The sequence below is a fragment of the Camelus bactrianus genome, chromosome 8, assembly GCF_048773025.1.
Source record: "Camelus bactrianus isolate YW-2024 breed Bactrian camel chromosome 8, ASM4877302v1, whole genome shotgun sequence".
Lineage (NCBI taxonomy): Eukaryota > Metazoa > Chordata > Mammalia > Artiodactyla > Camelidae > Camelus > Camelus bactrianus.
This window is the reverse complement of record NC_133546.1, coordinates 93,261,881-93,286,226: the sequence shown is the minus strand read 5'-3', so window position 1 is coordinate 93,286,226 and position 24,346 is coordinate 93,261,881.

The window sequence follows — 24,346 nt, the reverse complement described above, 5'->3', positions numbered from 1 at the left end:
GTAAAATCGAGTTGGAGCTATTACCTCCCCATATATAAGTTTGGAGTGGAGTTTGCAACTGAAAAGGAACATTGTGTTCCCAACAAGCTAGGTGAAGGACGGCTTTCACACACACTTATCTCTCAGAACTGAGCATGTGGAGAGATGTTCGTTCATCTAGCAAAAAGGGAACGGTTTGCAGGAGAAACTTTTACTCTGTTTTCTCAGTCTCTTTCCTAGTGGCGGTTAGAAATTCCTGCATTTTTCACTGTAAAACAGAATTGGAGCTATTACATCCCCATATATATGTTTGGAGTGGAGTTTGCAACTGAAAAGAAACTTTGTGTTCCCAACAAGCTAGGTGAAGGACGGCTTTCACACACACTTATCTCTCAGAACTGAGCATGTGGAGAGATGTTCGTTCATCTAGCACAAATGGAACGGGTTGCAGGAGAAACTTTTACTCTGGTTTCTTAGTCTGTTTCCTAGTGCCGGTTTTAAGTTCCTGCAGTTTTCACTGTAAAACCGAGTTGGAGCTAGTACCTCCCCATATATATGTATGGAGTGGAATTTGCTACTGAAAAGAAACTTTGTGTTCCCAACAAGCTAGTTGAAGGACGGCTTTCACACACACTTATCTCTCAGAACTGAGCACGTGGAGAGACGTTCTTTCATCTAGCACAAACGGAACGTTTTGCACGAGAAAATTTTACTCAGGTTTCTCAGTCTGTTTCCTACTGCCGGTTTGAAGTTCCTGCAGTTTTCACTGTAAAATCGAGTTGGAGCAGGTACCTCCCAATATATATGTATGGAGTGGAGTTTGCAACTGAAAAGAAACTTTGTGTTCCCAACAAGCTAGGTGAAGGAGGGCTTTCACACACACTTATCACTCAGAACTGAGCATGTGGAGAGACGTTCGTTCATTTAGCACAATGGGAACAGGTTGCAGGAGAAACTTTTACTCTGGTTTCTCAGTCTGTTTCCTAGTGCCGGTTTGAAGTTCCTGCAGTTTTCACTGTAACACCGAGTTGGAGCTAGTACCTCCCCTTATATATGTATGGAGTGGATTTTGCAACTGAAAAGAATCTTTTTGTTCCCAACAAGCTAGGTGAAGTACGGCTTTCACACACAATTAACTCTGAGAATTGAGCATGTGGAGAGACGTTCGTTCATCTAGCAAAAATGGAACGGGTTGCATGAGAAACTTTTACTCTGTTTTCTCAGTCTCTTTCCTAGTGGCGGTTAGAAGTTCCTGCATTTTTCACTGTAAAACAGAATTGGAGCTAGTACCTCCCCATATATATGTATGGAGTGGAGTTTGCAAGTGAAAAGAAACTTTGTGTTCCCAACCAGCAAAGTGAAGGACGGCTTCCGCACACACTTAACTCTCAGAACTGAGCATGAGGAGAGACGTTCGTTCATCTAGCACAAAGGGAACGGGTTGCTGGAGAAACTTTTACTCTGGATTCTCAGTCTGTTTACTAGTGCCGGTTTGAAGTTCCTGCAGTTTTCACTGTAAAACAGTGTTGGAGCTAGTACCTCCCCCTATATATGTATGGAGTGGAGTTTGCAACTGAAAAGAAATTTTGTGTTCCCTACAAGCTATGTGAAGGACGGCTTTCACACACACGTATCTCTCAGAACTGAGCATGTGGAGAGACGTTCGTTCATCTAGCACAAATGGAACGGGTTGCAGGAGAAACTTTTACTCTGGTTTCTTAGTCTGTTTCCTAGTGCCGGTTTGAAGTTCCTGCAGTTTTCACTGTAAAACCGAGTTGGAGCTAGTAACTCCCCACATAAATGTATGGAGTGGAATTTGCAACTGAAAAGGAACTTTGTGTTTCCAACAAGCTAGGTGAAGGAGGCTTTCACACACCCTTATCTCTCTGAACTGAGCATGTGGAGAGACGTTCGTTCATCTAGCACAAAGGGAACGGTTTGCAGGAGAAACTTTTACTCTGGTTTCTCAGTCTGTTTCCTACTTCCGGTTTGAAGTTCCTGCATTTTTCACTGTAAAATCGAGTTGGAGCTAGTACATCCCCATATACATGTATGGATTGGAATTTGCAACTGAAAAGAAACTTTGTGTTCCCAACAAGCTAGGTGAAGGTCTGCTTTCACACACAATTATCCCTCAGAACTGAGCATGTGGAGAGACCTTCATTCATCTAGCACAAAGTGAACGATTTGCAGGAGAATATATTTTTCTGGTTTCTCAGTCTGTTTCCTAGTGCCGGTTTGAAGTTCCTGCAGTTTTCACTGTAAAACCGAGTTGGAGCTATTACCTCACCCTATAAATGTATGGAGTGGAGTTTGCAACTGAAAAGAAACTTTGTGTTCCCAACAAGCTAGGTGAAGGACGGCTTTCACACACTTATCTCTCAGAACTGAGCATGTGGAGAGACGTTCGTCCATCTAGCACAAAGGGAACGGGTTGCAGGGGAAACTTTTACTATGGTTTCTCAGACTGTTTCCTAGTGCCGGTTTGAAGTTCCTGCAGTTTTCACTGTAAAAACGAATTGGAGCTAGTACCTCACCATATATATATATGCAGTGGAGTTTGCAAGTGAAAAGATACTTTGTGTTCCCAACAAGATAGGTGAAGGACGGCTTCCACACACACATATCTCTCAGAGCTGAGCATGTGGAGAGACTTTCGTTCATCTAGCACAAAGGGAACGGGATGCAGGAGAAACTTTTACTCTGGTTTCTCAGTCTGTTTCCTACTGCCGGTTTGAAGTTCCTGCAGTTTTCACTGTAAAACTGAGTTGGAGCTAGTACCTACCCATATATATGTATGGAGTGGAATATGCTAGTGAAAAGAATCTTTGTGTTCCCAACAAGCTAGTTGAAGGACGGCTTTCACACACACTTATCTCTCAGAACTGAGCACGTGGAGAGACGTTCGTAGATCTACCAAAAATGGAACGCGTTGCAGGAGAAACTTTTACTCAGGTTTCTCAGTCTATTTCCTAGTGCCGGTTTGAAGTTCCTGCAGTTTTCACTGTAAAATCGAGTTGGAGCTATTACCTCCCCATATATAAGTTTGGAGTGGAGTTTGCAACTGAAAAGGAACATTGTGTTCCCAACAAGCTAGGTGAAGGACGGCTTTCACACACACTTATCTCTCAGAACTGAGCATGTGGAGAGATGTTCGTTCATCTAGCAAAAAGGGAACGGTTTGCAGGAGAAACTTTTACTCTGTTTTCTCAGTCTCTTTCCTAGTGGCGGTTAGAAATTCCTGCATTTTTCACTGTAAAACAGAATTGGAGCTATTACATCCCCATATATATGTTTGGAGTGGAGTTTGCAACTGAAAAGAAACTTTGTGTTCCCAACAAGCTAGGTGAAGGACGGCTTTCACACACACTTATCTCTCAGAACTGAGCATGTGGAGAGATGTTCGTTCATCTAGCACAAATGGAACGGGTTGCAGGAGAAACTTTTACTCTGGTTTCTTAGTCTGTTTCCTAGTGCCGGTTTTAAGTTCCTGCAGTTTTCACTGTAAAACCGAGTTGGAGCTAGTACCTCCCCATATATATGTATGGAGTGGAATTTGCTACTGAAAAGAAACTTTGTGTTCCCAACAAGCTAGTTGAAGGACGGCTTTCACACACACTTATCTCTCAGAACTGAGCACGTGGAGAGACGTTCTTTCATCTAGCACAAACGGAACGTTTTGCACGAGAAAATTTTACTCAGGTTTCTCAGTCTGTTTCCTACTGCCGGTTTGAAGTTCCTGCAGTTTTCACTGTAAAATCGAGTTGGAGCAGGTACCTCCCAATATATATGTATGGAGTGGAGTTTGCAACTGAAAAGAAACTTTGTGTTCCCAACAAGCTAGGTGAAGGACGGCTTTCACACACACTTATCACTCAGAACTGAGCATGTGGAGAGACGTTCGTTCATTTAGCACAATGGGAACAGGTTGCAGGAGAAAGTTTTACTCTGGTTTCTCAGTCTGTTTCCTAGTGCCGGTTTGAAGTTCCTGCAGTTTTCACTGTAACACCGAGTTGGAGCTAGTACCTCCCCTTATATATGTATGGAGTGGATTTTGCAACTGAAAAGAATCTTTTTGTTCCCAACAAGCTAGGTGAAGTACGGCTTTCACACACAATTAACTCTGAGAATTGAGCATGTGGAGAGACGTTCGTTCATCTAGCAAAAATGGAACGGGTTGCATGAGAAACTTTTACTCTGTTTTCTCTGTCTCTTTCCTAGTGGCGGTTAGAAGTTCCTGCATTTTTCACTGTAAAACAGAATTGGAGCTAGTACCTCCCCATATATATGTATGGAGTGGAGTTTGCAAGTGAAAAGAAACTTTGTGTTCCCAACCAGCAAAGTGAAGGACGGCTTCCGCACACACTTAACTCTCAGAACTGAGCATGAGGAGAGACGTTCGTTCATCTAGCACAAAGGGAACGGGTTGCTGGAGAAACTTTTACTCTGGATTCTCAGTCTGTTTACTAGTGCCGGTTTGAAGTTCCTGCAGTTTTCACTGTAAAACAGTGTTGGAGCTAGTACCTCCCCCTATATATGTATGGAGTGGAGTTTGCAACTGAAAAGAAATTTTGTGTTCCCTACAAGCTATGTGAAGGACGGCTTTCACACACACGTATCTCTCAGAACTGAGCATGTGGAGAGACGTTCGTTCATCTAGCACAAATGGAACGGGTTGCAGGAGAAACTTTTACTCTGGTTTCTTAGTCTGTTTCCTAGTGCCGGTTTGAAGTTCCTGCAGTTTTCACTGTAAAACCGAGTTGGAGCTAGTAACTCCCCACATAAATGTATGGAGTGGAATTTGCAACTGAAAAGGAACTTTGTGTTTCCAACAAGCTAGGTGAAGGAGGCTTTCACACACCCTTATCTCTCTGAACTGAGCATGTGGAGAGACGTTCGTTCATCTAGCACAAAGGGAACGGTTTGCAGGAGAAACTTTTACTCTGGTTTCTCAGTCTGTTTCCTACTTCCGGTTTGAAGTTCCTGCATTTTTCACTGTAAAATCGAGTTGGAGCTAGTACATCCCCATATACATGTATGGATTGGAATTTGCAACTGAAAAGAAACTTTGTGTTCCCAACAAGCTAGGTGAAGGTCTGCTTTCACACACAATTATCCCTCAGAACTGAGCATGTGGAGAGACCTTCATTCATCTAGCACAAAGTGAACGATTTGCAGGAGAATATATTTTTCTGGTTTCTCAGTCTGTTTCCTAGTGCCGGTTTGAAGTTCCTGCAGTTTTCACTGTAAAACCGAGTTGGAGCTATTACCTCACCCTATATATGTATGGAGTGGAGTTTTCAACTGAAAAGAAACTTTGTGTTCCCAACAAGCTAGGTGAAGGACGGCTTTCACACACTTATCTCTCAGAACTGAGCATGTGGAGAGACGTTCGTCCATCTAGCACAAAGGGAACGGGTTGCAGGGGAAACTTTTACTATGGTTTCTCAGACTGTTTCCTAGTGCCGGTTTGAAGTTCCTGCAGTTTTCACTGTAAAAACGAATTGGAGCTAGTACCTCACCATATATATATATGCAGTGGAGTTTGCAAGTGAAAAGATACTTTGTGTTCCCAACAAGATAGGTGAAGGACGGCTTCCACACACACATATCTCTCAGAGCTGAGCATGTGGAGAGACTTTCGTTCATCTAGCACAAAGGGAACGGGATGCAGGAGAAACTTTTACTCTGGTTTCTCAGTCTGTTTCCTACTGCCGGTTTGAAGTTCCTGCAGTTTTCACTGTAAAACTGAGTTGGAGCTAGTACCTACCCATATATATGTATGGAGTGGAATATGCTAGTGAAAAGAATCTTTGTGTTCCCAACAAGCTAGTTGAAGGACGGCTTTCACACACACTTATCTCTCAGAACTGAGCACGTGGAGAGACGTTCGTAGATCTACCAAAAATGGAACGCGTTGCAGGAGAAACTTTTACTCAGGTTTCTCAGTCTATTTCCTAGTGCCGGTTTGAAGTTCCTGCAGTTTTCACTGTAAAATCGAGTTGGAGCTATTACCTCCCCATATATAAGTTTGGAGTGGAGTTTGCAACTGAAAAGGAACATTGTGTTCCCAACAAGCTAGGTGAAGGACGGCTTTCACACACACTTATCTCTCAGAACTGAGCATGTGGAGAGATGTTCGTTCATCTAGCAAAAAGGGAACGGTTTGCAGGAGAAACTTTTACTCTGTTTTCTCAGTCTCTTTCCTAGTGGCGGTTAGAAATTCCTGCATTTTTCACTGTAAAACAGAATTGGAGCTATTACATCCCCATATATATGTTTGGAGTGGAGTTTGCAACTGAAAAGAAACTTTGTGTTCCCAACAAGCTAGGTGAAGGACGGCTTTCACACACACTTATCTCTCAGAACTGAGCATGTGGAGAGATGTTCGTTCATCTAGCACAAATGGAACGGGTTGCAGGAGAAACTTTTACTCTGGTTTCTTAGTCTGTTTCCTAGTGCCGGTTTTAAGTTCCTGCAGTTTTCACTGTAAAACCGAGTTGGAGCTAGTACCTCCCCATATATATGTATGGAGTGGAATTTGCTACTGAAAAGAAACTTTGTGTTCCCAACAAGCTAGTTGAAGGACGGCTTTCACACACACTTATCTCTCAGAACTGAGCACGTGGAGAGACGTTCGTTCATCTAGCACAAACGGAACGTTTTGCACGAGAAAATTTTACTCAGGTTTCTCAGTCTGTTTCCTACTGTCGGTTTGAAGTTCCTGCAGTTTTCACTGTAAAATCGAGTTGGAGCAGGTACCTCCCAATATATATGTATGGAGTGGAGTTTGCAACTGAAAAGAATCTTTTTGTTCCCAACAAGCTAGGTGAAGTACGGCTTTCACACACAATTAACTCTGAGAATTGAGCATGTGGAGAGACGTTCGTTCATCTAGCAAAAATGGAACGGTTTGCATGAGAAACTTTTACTCTGTTTTCTCAGTCTCTTTCCTAGTGGCGGTTAGAAGTTCCTGCATTTTTCACTGTAAAACAGAATTGGAGCTAGTACCTCCCCATATATATGTATGGAGTGGAGTTTGCAAGTGAAAAGAAACTTTGTGTTCCCAACCAGCAAAGTGAAGGACGGCTTCCGCACACACTTAACTCTCAGAACTGAGCATGAGGAGAGACGTTCGTTCATCTAGCACAAAGGGAACGGGTTGCTGGAGAAACTTTTACTCTGGATTCTCAGTCTGTTTACTAGTGCCGGTTTGAAGTTCCTGCAGTTTTCACTGTAAAACAGTGTTGGAGCTAGTACCTCCCCCTATATATGTATGGAGTGGAGTTTGCAACTGAAAAGAAATTTTGTGTTCCCTACAAGCTATGTGAAGGACGGCTTTCACACACACGTATCTCTCAGAACTGAGCATGTGGAGAGACGTTCGTTCATCTAGCACAAATGGAACGGGTTGCAGGAGAAACTTTTACTCTGGTTTCTTAGTCTGTTTCCTAGTGCCGGTTTGAAGTTCCTGCAGTTTTCACTGTAAAACCGAGTTGGAGCTAGTAACTCCCCACATAAATGTATGGAGTGGAATTTGCAACTGAAAAGGAACTTTGTGTTTCCAACAAGCTAGGTGAAGGAGGCTTTCACACACCCTTATCTCTCTGAACTGAGCATGTGGAGAGACGTTCGTTCATCTAGCACAAAGGGAACGGGTTGCAGGAGAAACTTTTACTCTGGTTTCTCAGTCTGTTTCCTACTTCCGGTTTGAAGTTCCTGCATTTTTCACTGTAAAATCGAGTTGGAGCTAGTACATCCCCATATACATGTATGGATTGGAATTTGCAACTGAAAAGAAACTTTGTGTTCCCAACAAGCTAGGTGAAGGTCTGCTTTCACACACAATTATCCCTCAGAACTGAGCATGTGGAGAGACCTTCATTCATCTAGCACAAAGTGAACGATTTGCAGGAGAATATATTTTTCTGGTTTCTCAGTCTGTTTCCTAGTGCCGGTTTGAAGTTCCTGCAGTTTTCACTGTAAAACCGAGTTGGAGCTATTACCTCACCCTATATATGTATGGAGTGGAGTTTGCAACTGAAAAGAAACTTTGTGTTCCCAACAAGCTAGGTGAAGGACGGCTTTCACACACTTATCTCTCAGAACTGAGCATGTGGAGAGACGTTCGTCCATCTAGCACAAAGGGAACGGGTTGCAGGGGAAACTTTTACTATGGTTTCTCAGACTGTTTCCTAGTGCCGGTTTGAAGTTCCTGCAGTTTTCACTGTAAAAACGAATTGGAGCTAGTACCTCACCATATATATGTATGCAGTGGAGTTTGCAAGTGAAAAGATACTTTGTGTTCCCAACAAGATAGGTGAAGGACGGCTTCCACACACACATATCTCTCAGAGCTGAGCATGTGGAGAGACTTTCGTTCATCTAGCACAAAGGGAACGGGATGCAGGAGAAACTTTTACTCTGGTTTCTCAGTCTGTTTCCTACTGCCGGTTTGAAGTTCCTGCAGTTTTCACTGTAAAACCGAGTTGGAGGTAGTACCTTCCCATATATATGTATGGATTGGAGTTTGCAAGTGAAAAGAAACTTTGTTTCCCCAACAAGCTATTTGAAGTACGGCTTCACTCACACTTATCTCTCAGAACTGAGCATGTGGAGAGACGTTCGTTCATCTAGCACAAATGGAACGGGTTGCAGGGGAAACTTTTACTCTGGTTTCTCAGTCGGTTTCCTAGTGCCGGTTTGAACTTCCTGCAGTTTTCACTGTAAATCTGAGTTGGAGCTAGTACCTACCTATATATATGTATGGAGTGGAATTTGCTAGTGAAAAGAATCTTTGTGTTCCCAACAAGCTAGTTGAAAGACGGCTTTCACACACACTTATCTCTCAGAACTGAGCATGTGGAGAGATGTTCGTAGATCTACCAAAAATGGAACGCGTTGCAGGAGAAACTTTTTCTCAGGTTTCTCAGTCTATTTCCTAGTGCCGGTTTGAAGTTCCTGCAGTTTTCACTGTAAAATATAGTTGGAGCTATTACCTCCCCATATATATGTTTGGAGTGGAGTTTGCAACTGAAAAGGAACATTGTGTTCCCAACAAGCTAGGTGAAGGACGGCTTTCACACACACTTATCTCTCAGAACTGAGCATGTGGAGAGATGTTCGTTCATCTAGCAAAAATGGAACGGTTTGCAGGAGAAACTTTTACTCTGTTTTCTCAGTCTCTTTCCTAGTGGCGGTTAGAAATTCCTGCATTTTTCACTGTAAAACAGAATTGGAGCTTGTACCTCCCCATATATATGTATGGAGTGGAGTTTGCAAGTGAAAAGAAACTTTGTGTTCCCAACCAGCAAGGTGAAGGACGGCTTCCACACACACTTATCTCTCAGAACTGAGCATGAGGAGAGACGTTCGCTCATCTAGCACAAAGGGAACGGGTTGCTGGGGAAACTTTTACTCTGGATTCTCAGTCTGTTTACTAGTGCCGGTTTGAAGTTCCTGCAGTTTTCACTGTAAAACCGTGTTGGAGCTAGTACCTCCCCCTATATATGTATGGAGTGGAGTTTGCAACTGAAAAGAAACGTTGTGTTCCCAACAAGCTATGTGAAGTACGGCTTTCACACACACTTATCTCTCAGAACTGAGCATGTGGAGAGACGTTCGTTCATCTAGCACAAATGGAACGGGTTGCAGGAGAAACTTTTACTCTGTTTTCTTAGTCTGTTTCCTAGTGCCGGTTTGAAGTTCCTGCAGTTTTCACTGTAAAACCGAGTTGGAGCTAGTACCTCCCCATATATATGTATGGAGTGGAATTTGCAACTGAAAAGAAACTTTGTGTTCCCAACAAGCTAGTTGAAGGACGGCTTTCACACACACTTATCTCTCAGAACTGAGCACGTGGAGAGACGTTCGTTCATCTAGCACAAACGGAACGGGTTGCACGAGAAACTATTACTCAGGTTTCTCAGTCTGTTTCCTACTGCCGGTTTGAAGTTCCTGCAGTTTTCACTGTAAAATCGTGTTGGAGCAGGTACCTCCCAATATATATGTATGGAGTGGAGTTTGCAACTGAAAAGAAACTTTGTGTTCCCAACAAGCTAGGTGAAGGACGGCTTTCACACACACTTATCACTCAGAACTGAGCATGTGGAGAGACGTTCGTTCATTTAGCACAATGGGAACAGGTTGCAGGAGAAACTTTTACTCTGGTTTCTCAGTCTGTTTCCTAGTGCCGGTTTGAAGTTCCTGCAGTTTTCACTGTAACACCGAGTTGGAGCTAGTACCTCCCCATATATATGTATGGAGTGGAGTTTGCAACTGAAAAGAATCTTTGTGTTCCCAACAAGCTAGGTGAAGTACGGCTTTCACACACAATTAACTCTGAGAATTGAGCATGTGGAGAGACGTTGGTTCATCTAGCAAAAATGGAACGGGTTGCAGGAGAAACTTTTACTCTGTTTTCTCAGTCTCTTTCCTAGTGGCGGTTAGAAGTTCCTGCATTTTTCACTGTAAAACAGAATTGGAGCTAGAACCTCCCCATATATATGTATGGAGTGGAGTTTGCAAGTGAAAAGAAACTTTGTGTTCCCAACCAGCAAGGTGAAGGACGGCTTCCACACACACTTAACTCTCAGAACTGAGCATGAAGAGAGACGTTCGTTCATCTAGCACAAAGGGAACGGGTTGCTGGAGAAACTTTTACTCTGGATTCTCAGTCTGTTTAATAGTGCCGGTTTGAAGTTCCTGCAGTTTTCACTGTAAAACAGTGTTGGAGCTAGTACCACCCCCTATATATGTATGGAGTGGAGTTTGCAACTGAAAAGAAACTTTGTGTTCCCTATAAGCTATGTGAAGGACGGCTTTCACACACACGTATCTCTCAGATCTGAGCATGTGGAGAGACGTTCGTTCATCTAGCACAAATGGAACGGGTTGCAGGAGAAACTTTTACTCTGGTTTCTTAGTCTGTTTCCTAGTGCCGGTTTGAAGTTCCTGCAGTTTTCACTGTAAAACAGAGTTGGAGCTAGTACCTCCCCATATATATGTATGGAGTTGAATTTGCAACTGAAAAGAAACTTTGTGTTCCCAACAAGCTAGTTGAAGGACGGCTTTCACACACACTTATCTCTCAGAACTGAGCACGTGGAGAGATGTTCGTTCATCTAGCACAAACGGAACGGGTTGCACGAGAAACTTTTACTCAGGTTTCTCAGTCTGTTTACTAGTGCCGGTTTGAAGTTCCTGCAGTTTTCACTGTAAAATCGAGTTGGAGCTTGTACCTCCCAATATATATGTATGGAGTGGAGTTTGCAACTGAAAAGAAACTTTGTGTTCCCAACAAGCTAGGTGAAGGACGGCTTTCACACACAATTATAACTCAGAACTGAGCCTGTGGAGAGACGTTCGTTCATTTAGCACAATGGGAACAGGTTGCAGGAGAAACTTTTACTCTGGTTTCTCAGTCTGTTTCCTACTGCCGGTTTGAAGTTCCTGCAGTTTTCACTGTAACACCGAGTTGGAGCTAGTACCTCTCCATATATATGTATCGATTGGAATTTGCAACTGAAAAGAAACTTTGTGTTCCCAACAAGCTAGGTTAAGTACGGCTTTCACACACAATTAATTCTGAGAATTGAGCATGTGGAGAGACGTTCGTTCATCTAGCAAAAATGGAACGGGTTGCAGGAGAAATTATTACTCTGGTTTCTCAGTCTGTTTCCTAGTGCCGGTTTGAAGTTCCTGCAGTTTTCACTGTAAAACCGATTTGGAGCTAGTAACTCCCCATATATATGTATGGATTGGAGTTTGCAACTGAAAAGAAAATTTGTGTTCCCTTCAAGCTAGGTGAAGGACGGCATTCACACACACTTATCCCTCAGAACTGAGCATGTGGAGAGACGTTCGTTCATCTAGCACAAAGGGAACGGGTTTCAGGAGAAGCTTTTACTCTGCTTTCTCAGTCTGTTTCCTAGTGCCCGTTTGAATTTCCTGCAGTTTTCACTGTAAAACAGAGTTGGAGCTAGTACCTCCCCATATATATGTATGGAGTGGAATTTGCAACTGAAAAGAAACTTTGTGTTTCCAACAAGCTAGGTGAAGGGAGGCTTTCACACACACTTATCTCTCTGAACTGAGCATGTGGAGAGACGTTCGTTCATCTAACACAAAGGGAACGGGTTGCAGGAGAAACTTTTACTCTGGTTTCTCAGTCTGTTTCCTAGTGCCGGTTTGAAGTTCCTGCAGTTTCCACTGTAAATTCGAGTTGGAGCTAGTACCTCCCCATATACATGTATGGATTGGAATTTGTAACTGAAAAGAAACTTTGTGTTCCCAACAAGCTAGGTGAAGGTCTGCTTTCACACACAATTATCTCTCAGAACTGAGCATGTGTAGAGACGTTCATTCATCTAGCACAAAGGAACGGTTTGCAGGAGAAAATATTTTTTTGGTTTCTCAGTCTGTTACCTAGTGCCGGTTTGAATTTCCTGCAGTTTTCACTGTAAAACCGAGGTCTAGCTAGTACCTCCCCATATATATGTATGGAGTGGAGTTTGCAAGTGAAAAGAAACTTTGTGTTCCCAACAAGCTAGGTGAAGGACGGCTTTCACACACACTTATCTCTCAGACCTGAGCATGTGGAGAGACTTTCGTTCATCTAGCACAAAGGGAACAGGTTGCAGGAGAAACTTTTACTCTGGTTTCTCAGTCTGTTTCCTACTGCCGGTTTGAAGTTCCTGCAGTTTTCACTGTAAAACCGAGTTGGAGGTAGTACCTACCCATATATATGTATGGAGTGGAGTTTGCAAGTGAAAAGAAACTTTGTGTTCCCAACCAGCAAGGTGAAGGACGGCTTCCACACACACTTATCTCTCAGAACTGAGCATGAGGAAAGACGTTCGTTCATCTAGCACAAAGGGAACGGGTTGCTGTAGAAACTTTTACTCTGGATTCTCAGTCTGTTTACTAGTGCCGGTTTGAAATTCCTGCAGTTTTCACTGTAAAACCGTGTTGGAGCTAGTACCTCCCCCTATATATGTATGGAGTGGAGTTTGCAACTGAAAAGAAACTTTGTGTTCCCAACAAGCTATGTGAAGGACGGCTTTCACACACACTTATCTCTCAGAACTGAGCACGTGGAGAGACGTTTGTTCATCTAGCACAAAGGGAACGGGTTGCAGGAGAAACTTTTACTCTGGTTTCTCAGTCTGTTTCCTAGTGCCGGTTTGAAGTTCCTGCAGTTTTCACTGTAAAACCGAGTTGGAGCTAGTACCTCCCCATATATATTTATGGAGTGGTGTTTGCAACTGAAAAGAAACTTTGTGTTCCCAACAAGCTAGGTGAAGGACGGCTTTCACACGCACTTATCTCTCAGAACTGAGCATGTGGAGAGACGTTCGTTCATCTAGCACAAAGGGAACAGTTTGCAGGAGAAACTTTTGCTCTGGTTTCTCAGTCTGTTTCCTAGTGCCGGTTTGAATTTCCTGCAGTTTTCACTGTAAAACCGAGTTGGAGATTGTACCTCCCCATATATATGTATGGAGTGGAGTTTGCAACTGAAAAGAAACTTTGTGTTCCCAACAAGGTAGGTGAAGGGCGGCTTTCACACACACTTATCTCTGAGAATTGAGCATGTGGAGAGACGTTCGTTCATCTAGCACAAAGGGAACTGGTTGCAGGAGAAACTTTTACTCTGGTTTCTCAGTCTGTTTCCTAGTGGCGGTTTGAAGTTCTTGCATTTTTCACTGTAAAACCGAGTTGAAGCTAGTAACTCCCCATATATATGTATGGAGTGGAGTTTGCAACTGAAAAGAAACTTTGTGTTCCCTACAAGCTAGGTGAAGAACGGCTTTCACACACACTTATCTCTGAGAATTGAGCATGTGGAGAGACGTTCGTTCATCTAGCACAAAGGGAACGGTTGCAGGAGAAACTTTTACTCTGGTTTCTCAGTCTGTTTCCTAGTGCTGGTTTGATGTTCCTGCAGTTTTCACTGTAAAACCGAGTTGGAGATAGTACCTCCCCATATATATGTGTGAAGTGGAGTTTGCAACTGAAAAGAAACATTGTGTTCCCAACAAGATAGGTGAAGGACGGCTATCACACACACTTTTCTCTAAGAACTGAGAATGTGGAAAGACGTTCTTTCATCTAGCACAAAGGGAACAGGTTGCAGGAGAAATTTTTACTCTGGTTTCTCAGTCTGTTTCTTAGTGCCAGTTTGAAGTTCCTGCAGTTTTCACTGTAAAACCGAGTTGGAGCTAGTACCCCCCCATATATATGTATGGAGTGGAGTTTGCAAATGAAAAGAATCTTTGTGTTCCCAAGAAGCTAGGTGAAGGACGGATTCCACACACACTTATCTCTCAGAACTTAGCATGTGGAGAGACGTTCGTTCATCTAGCACAAAGGGAAGTGGTTGCAGGAATAACTTTTACTCTGGTTTCTCAGTCTGTTTCCTACTGCCGGTTTGAAGTTCCTGCAGTTTTCACTGTAAAATCGAGTTGGAGCTTGTACCTCCCAATATATATGTATGGAGTGGAGTTTGCAACTGAAAAGAAACTTTGTGTTCCCAACAAGCTAGGTTAAGTACGGCTTTCACACACAATTAATTCTGAGAATTGAGCATGTGGAGAGACGTTCGTTCACCTAGCAAAAATGGAACGGGTTGCAGGAGAAATTATTACTCTGGTTTCTCAGTCTGTTTCCTAGTGCCGGTTTGAAGTTCCTGCAGTTTTCACTGTAAAACCGATTTGGAGCTAGTAACTCCCCATATATATGTATGGATTGGAGTTTGCAACTGAAAAGAAAATTTGTGTTCCCTACAAGCTAGGTGAAGGACGGCATTCACACACACTTATCCCTCAGAACTGAGCATGTGGAGAGAAGTTCGTTCATCTAGCACAAAGGGAACGGGTTTCAGGAGAAACTTTTACTCTGCTTTCTCAGTCTGTTTCCTAGTGCCCGTTTGAATTTCCTGCAGTTTTCACTGTAAAACAGAGTTGGAGCTAGTACCTCCCCATATATATGTATGGAGTGGAATTTGCAACTGAAAAGAAACTTTGTGTTTCCAACAAGCTAGGTGAAGGGAGGCTTTCACACACACTTATCTCTCTGAAATGAGCATGTGGAGAGACGTTCGTTCATCTAACACAAAGGGAACGGGTTGCAGGAGAAACTTTTTCTCTGGTTTCTCAGTCTGTTTCCTAGTGCCGGTTTGAAGTTCCTGCAGTTTCCACTGTAAATTCGAGTTGGAGCTAGTACCTCCCCATATATATGTATGGATTGGAATTTGCAACTGAAAAGAAACTTTGTGTTCCCAACAAGCTAGGTGAAGGTCTGCTTTCACACACAATTATCTCTCAGAACTGAGCATGTGTAGAGACGTTCATTCATCTAGCACAAAGGAACGGTTTGCAGGAGAAAATATTTTTTTGGTTTCTCAGTCTGTTACCTAGTGCCGGTTTGAATTTCCTGCAGTTTTCACTGTAAAACCGAGGTGGAGCTAGTACCTCCCCATATATATGTATGGAGTGGAGTTTGCAAGTGAAAAGAAACTTTGTGTTCCCAACAAGCTAGGTGAAGGACGGCTTTCACACACACTTATCTCTCAGACCTGAGCATGTGGAGAGACTTTCGTTCATCTAGCACAAAGGGAACAGGTTGCAGGAGAAACTTTTACTCTGGTTTCTCAGTCTGTTTCCTACTGCCGGTTTGAAGTTCCTGCAGTTTTCACTGTAAAACCGAGTTGGAGGTAGCACCTACCCATATATATGTATGGAGTGGAGTTTGCAAGTGAAAAGAAACTTTGTGTTCCCAACCAGCAAGGTGAAGGACGGCTTCCACACACACTTATCTCTCAGAACTGAGCATGAGGAAAGACGTTCGTTCATCTAGCACAAAGGAACGGGTTGCTGGAGAAACTTTTACTCTGGATTCTCAGTCTGTTTACTAGTGCCGGTTTGAAATTCCTGCAGTTTTCACTGTAAAATCGTGTTGGAGCTAGTACCTCCCCCTATATATGTATGGAGTGGAGTTTGCAACTGAAAAGAAACTTTGTGTTCCCAACAAGCTATGTGAAGGACGGCTTTCACACACACTTATCTCTCAGAACTGAGCACGTGGAGAGACGTTTGTTCATCTAGCACAAAGGGAACGGGTTGCAGGAGAAACTTTACTCTGGTTTCTCAGTCTGTTTCCTAGTGCCGGTTTGAAGTTCCTGCAGTTTTCACTGTAAAACCGAGTTGGAGCTAGTACCTCCCCATATATATTTATGGAGTGGAGTTTGCAACTGAAAAGAAACTTTGTGTTCCCAACAAGCTAGGTGAAGGACGGCTTTCACACGCACTTATCTCTCAGAACTTAGCATGTGGAGAGACGTTCGTTCATCTAGCACAAAGGGAACAGTTTGCAGGAGAAAGTTTTGCTCTGGTTTCTCAGTCTGTTTCCTAGGGCCGGTTTGAATTTCCTGCAGTTTTCACTGTAAAACCGAGTAGGGATTGTACCTCCCCATATATATGTATGGAGTGGAGTTTGCAACTGAAAAGAAACTTTGTGTTCCCAACAAGGTATGTGAAGGGCGGCTTTCACACACACTTATCTCTGAGAATTGAGCATGTGGAGAGACGTTCGTTCATCTAGCACAAAGGGAACTGGTTGCAGGAGAAACTTTTACTCTGGTTTCTCAGTCTGTTTCCTAGTGGCGGTTTGAAGTTCTTGCATTTTTAACTGTAAAACCGAGTGGAAGCTAGTAACTCCCCATATATATGTATGGAGTGGAGTTTGCAACTGCAAAGAAACTTTGTGTTCCCTACAAGCTAGGTGAAGAACGGCTTTCACACACACTTATCTCTGAGAATTGAGCATGTGGAGAGACGTTCGTTCATCTAGCACAAAGGGAACGGTTGCAGGAGAAACTTTTACTCTGGTTTCTCAGTCTGTTTCCTAGTGCCGGTTTGAAGTTCCTGCAGTTTTCACTGTAAAACCGAGTTGGAGATAGTACCTCCCCATATATATGTGTGAAGTGGAGTTTGCAACTGAAAAGAAACATTGTGTTCCCAACAAGATAGGTGAAGGACGGCTATCACACACACTTTTCTCTAAGAACTGAGAATGTGGAAAGACGTTCTTTCATCTAGCACAAAGGGAACAGGTTGCAGGAGAAATTTTTACTCTGGTTTCTCAGTCTGTTTCTTAGTGCCAGTTTGAAGTTCCTGCAGTTTTCACTGTAAAACCGATTTGGAGCTAGTACCCCCCCATATATATGTATGGAGTGGAGTTTGCAAATGAAAAGAATCTTTGTGTTCCCAAGAAGCTAGGTGAAGGACGGATTCCACACACACTTATCTCTCAGAACTTAGCATGTGGAGAGACGTTCGTTCATCTAGCACAAAGGGAAGTGGTTGCAGGAATAACTTTTACTCTGGTTTCTCAGTCTGTTTCCTACTGCCGGTTTGAAGTTCCTGCAGTTTTCACTGTAAAACCGAGTTGGAGCTAGTACCTCCCCATATATATTTATGGAGTGGAGTTTGCAACTGAAAAGAATCTTTGTGTTCCCAACAAGCTAGGTGAAGAACGGCTTTCACACACACTTATCTCTGAGAGTTGAGCAGGTGGAGAGACGTTCGTTCATGTAGCACAACGGGAACGGGTTGCAGGAGAAACATTTACTCTGGTTTCTCACTACGTTTACTAGTGCCGGTTTGAATTTCCTTCCGTTTTCACTGTAAAACCGAGTTGGAGCTAGTACCTCCCCATATATATGTATGGAGTGGGATTTGCAAGTGAAAAGATACTTTGTGTTCCCAACAAGCTAGGTTAAGGACGGCTTCCACACACACATATCTCTCAGAACTGAGAATGTGGAGAGACGTTCGTTCATCTAGCACAAAAGGAACGGTTGCAGGAAAAATTTTTACTCTGGTCTCTCAGTCTGTTTCCTAGTGCCGGTTTGAAAGTCCTGCAATTTTCACTGTAAAACCGAGTTGGAGCTAGTACCTCCCCATATATATGTATGGAGTGGAGTTTGCAACTGAAAAGAATCTTTGTGTTCCGAAGAGGCTAGGTGAAAGACGGCTTCCACACACACTTATCTCTCAGAACTTAGCATGTGGAGAGACGTTCGTTCATTTAGCACAACGGGAATGGGTTGCAGGAGAAACTTTTACTCTGGTTTCTCAGTCTGTTTCCTAGTGCCGGTTTGAAGTTCCTTCAGTTTTCACTGTAAAACCGAGTTGGAGATAGAACCTCCCCATATATATGTATGGATTGGGGTATGCAACTGAAAAGAAACATTGTGTTCCCAACATGATAGGTGAAGGACGGCATTCACACACACTTATCTCTCAGAACTGACCATGTGGAGAGACGTTCGTTCATCTAGCACAAAGGGAACGGGTTGCAGGAGAAACTTTTACTCTGGATTCTCAGTCTGTTTCCTAGTGCCGGTTTGAAGTTCCTGCAGTTTTCACTGTAAAACCGAATTGGAGCTAGTACTCCCCATATATATGTATGGAGTGGAGTTTGCAACTGAAAAGAATCTTTGTGTTCCCAAGAGGCTAGTTGAAGGACGGCTTCCACACACACTTATCTCTCAGAACTTAGCATGTGGAGAGACGTTCGTTCTTCTAGCACAAAGGGAACGGGTTGCAGGAGAAACTTTTACTATGGTTTCTCAGTCTGTTTCCTAGTGCCGGTTTGAAGTTCCTGCAGTTTTCACTGTAAAACGGAGTTGGAGCTCTTACCTCCCCATATATATGTATGGAGTGGAGTTTGCCACTGAAAAGAAACTTTGTGTTCCCAACAAGCTAGGTGAAGGACGGCTTTCACACACACATATCTCTCAGAACTGAGCATGTGGAGAGACGTTCGTTCATCTAGCACAAAGGGAACAGGTTGCAGGAGTAACTTTTACTCTGGTTTCTCAGTCTGTTTCCTAGTGCTGGTTTGAAGTTCCTGCAGTTTTCTCTGTAAAACCGAGTTGGAGCTAGTACCTCCCCATATATATGTATGGAGTGGAGTTTGCAACTGAAAAGAAACTTTGTGTTCCCTACAAGCTAGGTGAAGGACGGCTTTCACACACACTTTTCTCTGAGAATTGAGCATGTGGAGAGACGTTCGTTCATCTAGCACAAAGGGAACGGTTGCAGGAGAAACTTTTACTCTGGTTTCTCAGTTTGTTTCCTAGTGCCGGTTTGAAGTTCCTGCAGTTTTCACTATAAAACCGAGTTGGAGCTAGTACCTACCCATATATATGTATGGAGTGGAGTTTGCAACTGAAAAGAAACATTGTGTTCCCAACAAGATAGGTGAAGGACGGCTTTCACACACACTTATCTCTCAGAACTGAGCACGTGGAGAGACGTTTGTTCATCTAGCACAAAGGGAACGTGTTGCAGGAGAAACTTTTACTCTGGTTTCTCAGTCTGTTTCCTAGTGCCTGTTTGAAGTTCCTGCAGTTTTCACTGTAAAACCGAGTTGGAGCTAGTACCTCCCCATATATATGTATGGAGTGGAATTTGCAACTGAAAAGAAAGTTTGTGTTCACAACAAGCTAGGTGAAGGACGGCTTTCACACACATTTATCTCTCAGAACTGAGCATGTGGAGAGACTTCCGTTCATCTAGCACAAAGGGAACGGGTTGCAGTAGAAACTTTTACTCTGGTTTCTCTGTCTGTTTCATAGTGCCAGTTTGAAGTTCCTGCAATTATCACTGTAAAACCGAGTTGGAGATTGTACCTCCCCATATATATGTATGGAGTGGAGTTTACAACTGAAAAGAAACATTGTGTTCCCAACAAGATAGGTGAAGGACGGCTATCACACACACTATTCTCTAAGAATTGAGCATGTGGAGAGACCATCGTTCATCTAGCACAAAGGGAACAGGTTGCAGGAGAAATTTTTACTCTGGGTTCTCATTCTGTTTCTTAGTGCCTGTTTGAAGTTCCTGCAGTTTTCACTTCAAAACCGAGTTGGAACTAGTACCCCCCCATATATATGTATGGAGTGGAGTTTGCAACTGAAAAGAAACTTTGTGTTCCCAACAAGCTAGGTGAAGGACGGCTTTCACACACACTTATCTCTCAGAACTGAGCATGTGGAGAGACGTTCGTTCATCTAGCACAAAGGGAACAGGTTGCAGGAGAAACTTTTACTCTGGTTTCTCAGTCTGTTTCCTAGTGCCGGTTTGAAGTTCCTGCAGTTTTCACTGTAAAACCGAGTTGGAGCTTGTACCTCCCCATATATATGTATGGAGTGGAGTTTGCAACTGAAAAGAAACTTTGTGTTCCCAACAAGCTAGGTGAAGGGCGGCTTTCACACACACTTATCTCTGAGAGTTGAGCAGGTGGAGAGACGTTCGTTCATGTAGCACAACGGGAACGGGTTGCAGGAGAAACTTTTACTCTGGTTTCTCACTATGTTTCCTAGTGCCGGTTTGAAGTTCCTGCCGTTTTCACTGTAAAACCGAGTTGGAGGTAGTACCTCCCCATATATATGTATGGAATGGAGTTTGCAAGTGAAAAGATACTTTTTGTTCCCAACTAGCTAGGTTAAGGACGGCTTCCACACACACTTATCTCTCAGATCTGAGAATGTGGAGAGACGTTCGTTCATCTAGCACAAAGGGAAAGGTTGCAGGAGAAACTTTTACTCTGGTTTCTCAGTCTGTTTCCTAGTGCCGGTTTGAAGTTCCTGCAGTTTTCACTGTAAAACCGAGTTGGAGCTAGTACCTCCCCATATATATGTATGGAGTGGAGTTTGCAACTGAAAAGAATCTTTGTGTTCCGAAGACGCTAGGTGAAAGACGGCTTCCACACACATTTATCTCTCAGAAATTAGCATGTGGAGAGACGTTCGTTCATCTAGCACAACGGGAACGGGTTGCTGGAGAAACTTTTACTCTGGTTTCTCAGTCTGTTTCCTAGTGCCGGTTTGAAGTTCCTTCAGTTTACACTGTAAAACCGAGTTGGAGATAGTACCTCCCCATATATATGTATGGATTGGAGTTTGCAACTGAAAAGAAACATTGTGTTCCCAACATGATAAGTGAAGGACGGCATTCACACACACTTATCTCTCAGAACTGACCATGTGGAGAGACGTTCGTTCTTCTAGCACAAAGGGAACGGGTTGCAGGAGAAACTTTTACTCTGGTTTCTCAGTCTGTTTCCTAGTGCCGGTTTGAAGTTCCTGCAGTTTTCACTGTAAAACCGAGTTGGAGCTAGTACTTCCCCATATATATGTATGGAGTGGAGTTTGCCACTGAAAAGAAACTTTGTGTTCCCAACAAGCTAGGTGAAGGACGGCTTTCACACACACTTATCTCTCAGAACTGAGCATGTGGAGAGATGTTCGTTCATCTAGCACAAAGGGAACAGGTTGCAGGAGAAATTTTTACTCTGGTTTCTCAGTCTGTTTCTTAGTGCCGGTTTGAAGTTCCTGCAGTTTTCACTGTAAAACCGAGTTGGAGCTAGTACCCCCCCATATATATGTGTGGAGTGGAGTTTGCAACTGAAAAGAATCTTTGTGTTCCCAAGAAGCTAGGTGAAGGACGGATTCCACACACACTTATCTCTCAGAACTTAGCATGTGGAGAGACTTTCGTTCATCTAGCACAAAGGGAACGGGTTGCAGGAAAAAATTTTACTCTGGTTTCTCAGTCTGTTTCCTACTGCCGGTTTGAAGTTCCTGCAGTTTTCACTGTAAAACCGAGTTGGAGCTAGTACCTCCCAATATATATGTATGGAGTGGAGTTTGCAACTGAAAAGAAACATTGTGTTCCCTACAAGCTAGGTGAAGGACGGCTTTCACACACACTTTTGTCTGAGAATTGAGCATGTGGAGAGACGTTCGTTCATCTAGCACAAAGGGAACGGTTGCAGGAGAAACTTTTACTCTGGTTTCTCAGTTTGTTTCCTAGTGCCGGTTTGAAGTTCCTGCAGTTTTCACTGTAAAACCGAGTTGGAGCTAGTACCTACCCATATATATGTATGGAGTGGAGTTTGCAACTGAAAAGAAACATTGTGTTCCCAACAAGATAGGTGAAGGACGGCTTTCACACACACTTATCTCTCAGAACTGAGCACGTGGAGAGACGTTTGTTCATCTAGCACAAAGGGCACGGGTTGCAGGAGAAACTTTTACTCTGGTTTCTCAGTCTGTTTCCTATTGCCGGTTTGAAGTTCCTGCAGTTTTCACTGTAAAACGGAGTTGGAGCTAGTACCTCCCCATATATATGTATGGAGTGGAATTTGCAACTGAAAAGAAACTTTGTGTTCCCAACAAGCTAGGTGAAGGACGGCTTTCACACACATTTATCTCTCAGAACTGAGCATGTGGAGAGACTTCCGTTCATCTAGCACAAAAGGAATGGGTTGCAGTAGAAACTTTTACTCTGGTTTCCCAGTCTGTTTCCTAGTGCCGGTTTGAAGTTCCTGCAGTTATCACTGTAAAACCGAGTTGGAGATTGTACCTCCACATATATATGTATGGAGTGGAGTTTACAACTGAAAAGAAACATTGTGTTCCCAACAAGATAGGTGAAGGACGGCTATCACACACACTATTCTCTAAGAACTGAGCATGTGGAGAGACGTCCGTTCATCTAGCACAAAGGGAACTGGATGCAGGAGAAATTTTTACTCTGGGTTCTCAGTCTGTTTCTTAGTGCCTGTTTGAAGTTCCTGCAGTTTTCACTTAAAAACCGAGTTGGAACTAGTACCCCCCCATATATATGTATGGAGTGGAGTTTGCAACTGAAAAGAACTTTGTGTTCCCAACAAGATAGGTGAAGGACGGCTATCACACAAACTTTTCTCTAAGAACTGAGCATGTGGAGAGACGTTCTTTCATCTAGCACAAAGGGAACAGGTTGCAGGAGAAATTTTTACTCTCGTTTCTCAGTCTGTTTCTTAGTGCCAGTTTGAAGTTCCTGCAGTTTTCACTGTAAAACCGAGTTGGAGCTAGTACCTCCCCATATATATGTATGGAGTGGAGTTTGCAAATGAAAAGAATCTTTGTGTTCCCAAGAAGCTAGGTGAAGGACGGATTCCACACACACTTATCTCTCAGAACTTAGCATGTGGAGAGACGTTCGTTCATCTTGCATAAAGGGAACGGGTTGCAGGGAAAACTTTTACTCTGGTTTCTCAGTCTGTTTCCTAGTGCCAGTTTGAAGTTCCTGCAGTTTTCACTGTAAAACCGAGTTGGAGCTAGTACCTCCCCATATATATTTATGAAGTGGAGTTTGCAACTGAAAAGAATCTTTGTGTTCCCAACAAGCTAGGTGAAGGACGGCTTTCACACACACTTATCTCTGAGAGTTGAGCAGGTGGAGAGACGTTCGTTCATGTAGCACAACGGGAACGGTTGCAGGAGAAACATTTACTCTGGTGTCTCAATATGTTTCCTAGTGCTGGTTTGAATTTCCTGCCGTTTTCACTGTAAAACCGAGTTGGAGCTAGTACCTCCCCATATATATGTATGGAGTGGAGTTTGCAAGTAAAAAGATAATTTTTGTTCCCAACTAGCTAGGTTAAGGACGGCTTCCACACACAGTTATCTCTCAGAACTGAGAATGTGGAGAGACGTTCGTTCATCTAGCACAAAGGGAACGGTTGCAGGAGAAATTTTTACTCTGGTTTCTCAGTCTGTTTCCTAGTGCCGGTTTGAAGTTCCTGCAGTTTTCACTGTAAAACCGAGTTGGAGCTAGTACCTCCCCATATATATGTATGGAGTGGAGTTTGCAACTGAAAAGAATCTTTGTGTTCCGAAGACGCTAGGTGAAAGACGGCTTCCACACACACTTATCTCTCAGAACTTAGCATGTGGAGAGACTTTCGTTCATCTAGCACAACGGGAACGGGTTGCAGGAGAAACTTTTACTCTGGTTTCTCAGTCTGTTTCCTAGTGCCGGTTTGAAGTTCCTGCCGTTTTCACTGTAAAACCGAGTTGGAGGTAGTACCTCCCCATATATATGTATGGAATGGAGTTTGCAAGTGAAAAGATACTTTTTGTTCCCAACTAGCTAGGTTAAGGACGGCTTCCACACACACTTATCTCTCAGAACTGAGAATGTGGAGAGACGTTCGTTCATCTAGCACAAAGGGAAAGGTTGCAGGAGAAATTTTTACTGTGGTTTCTCAGTCTGTTTCCTAGTGCCGGTTTGAAGTTCCTGCAGTTTTCACTGTAAAACCGAGTTGGAGCTAGTACCTCCCCATATATATGTATGGAGTGGAGTTTGCAACTGAAAAGAATCTTTGTGTTCCGAAGACGCTAGGTGAAAGACGGCTTCCACACACACTTATCTCTCAGAATTTAGCATGTGGAGAGACGTTCGTTCATCTAGCACAACGGGAACGGGTTGCAGGAGAAACTTTTACTCTGGTTTCTCAGTCTGTTTCCTAG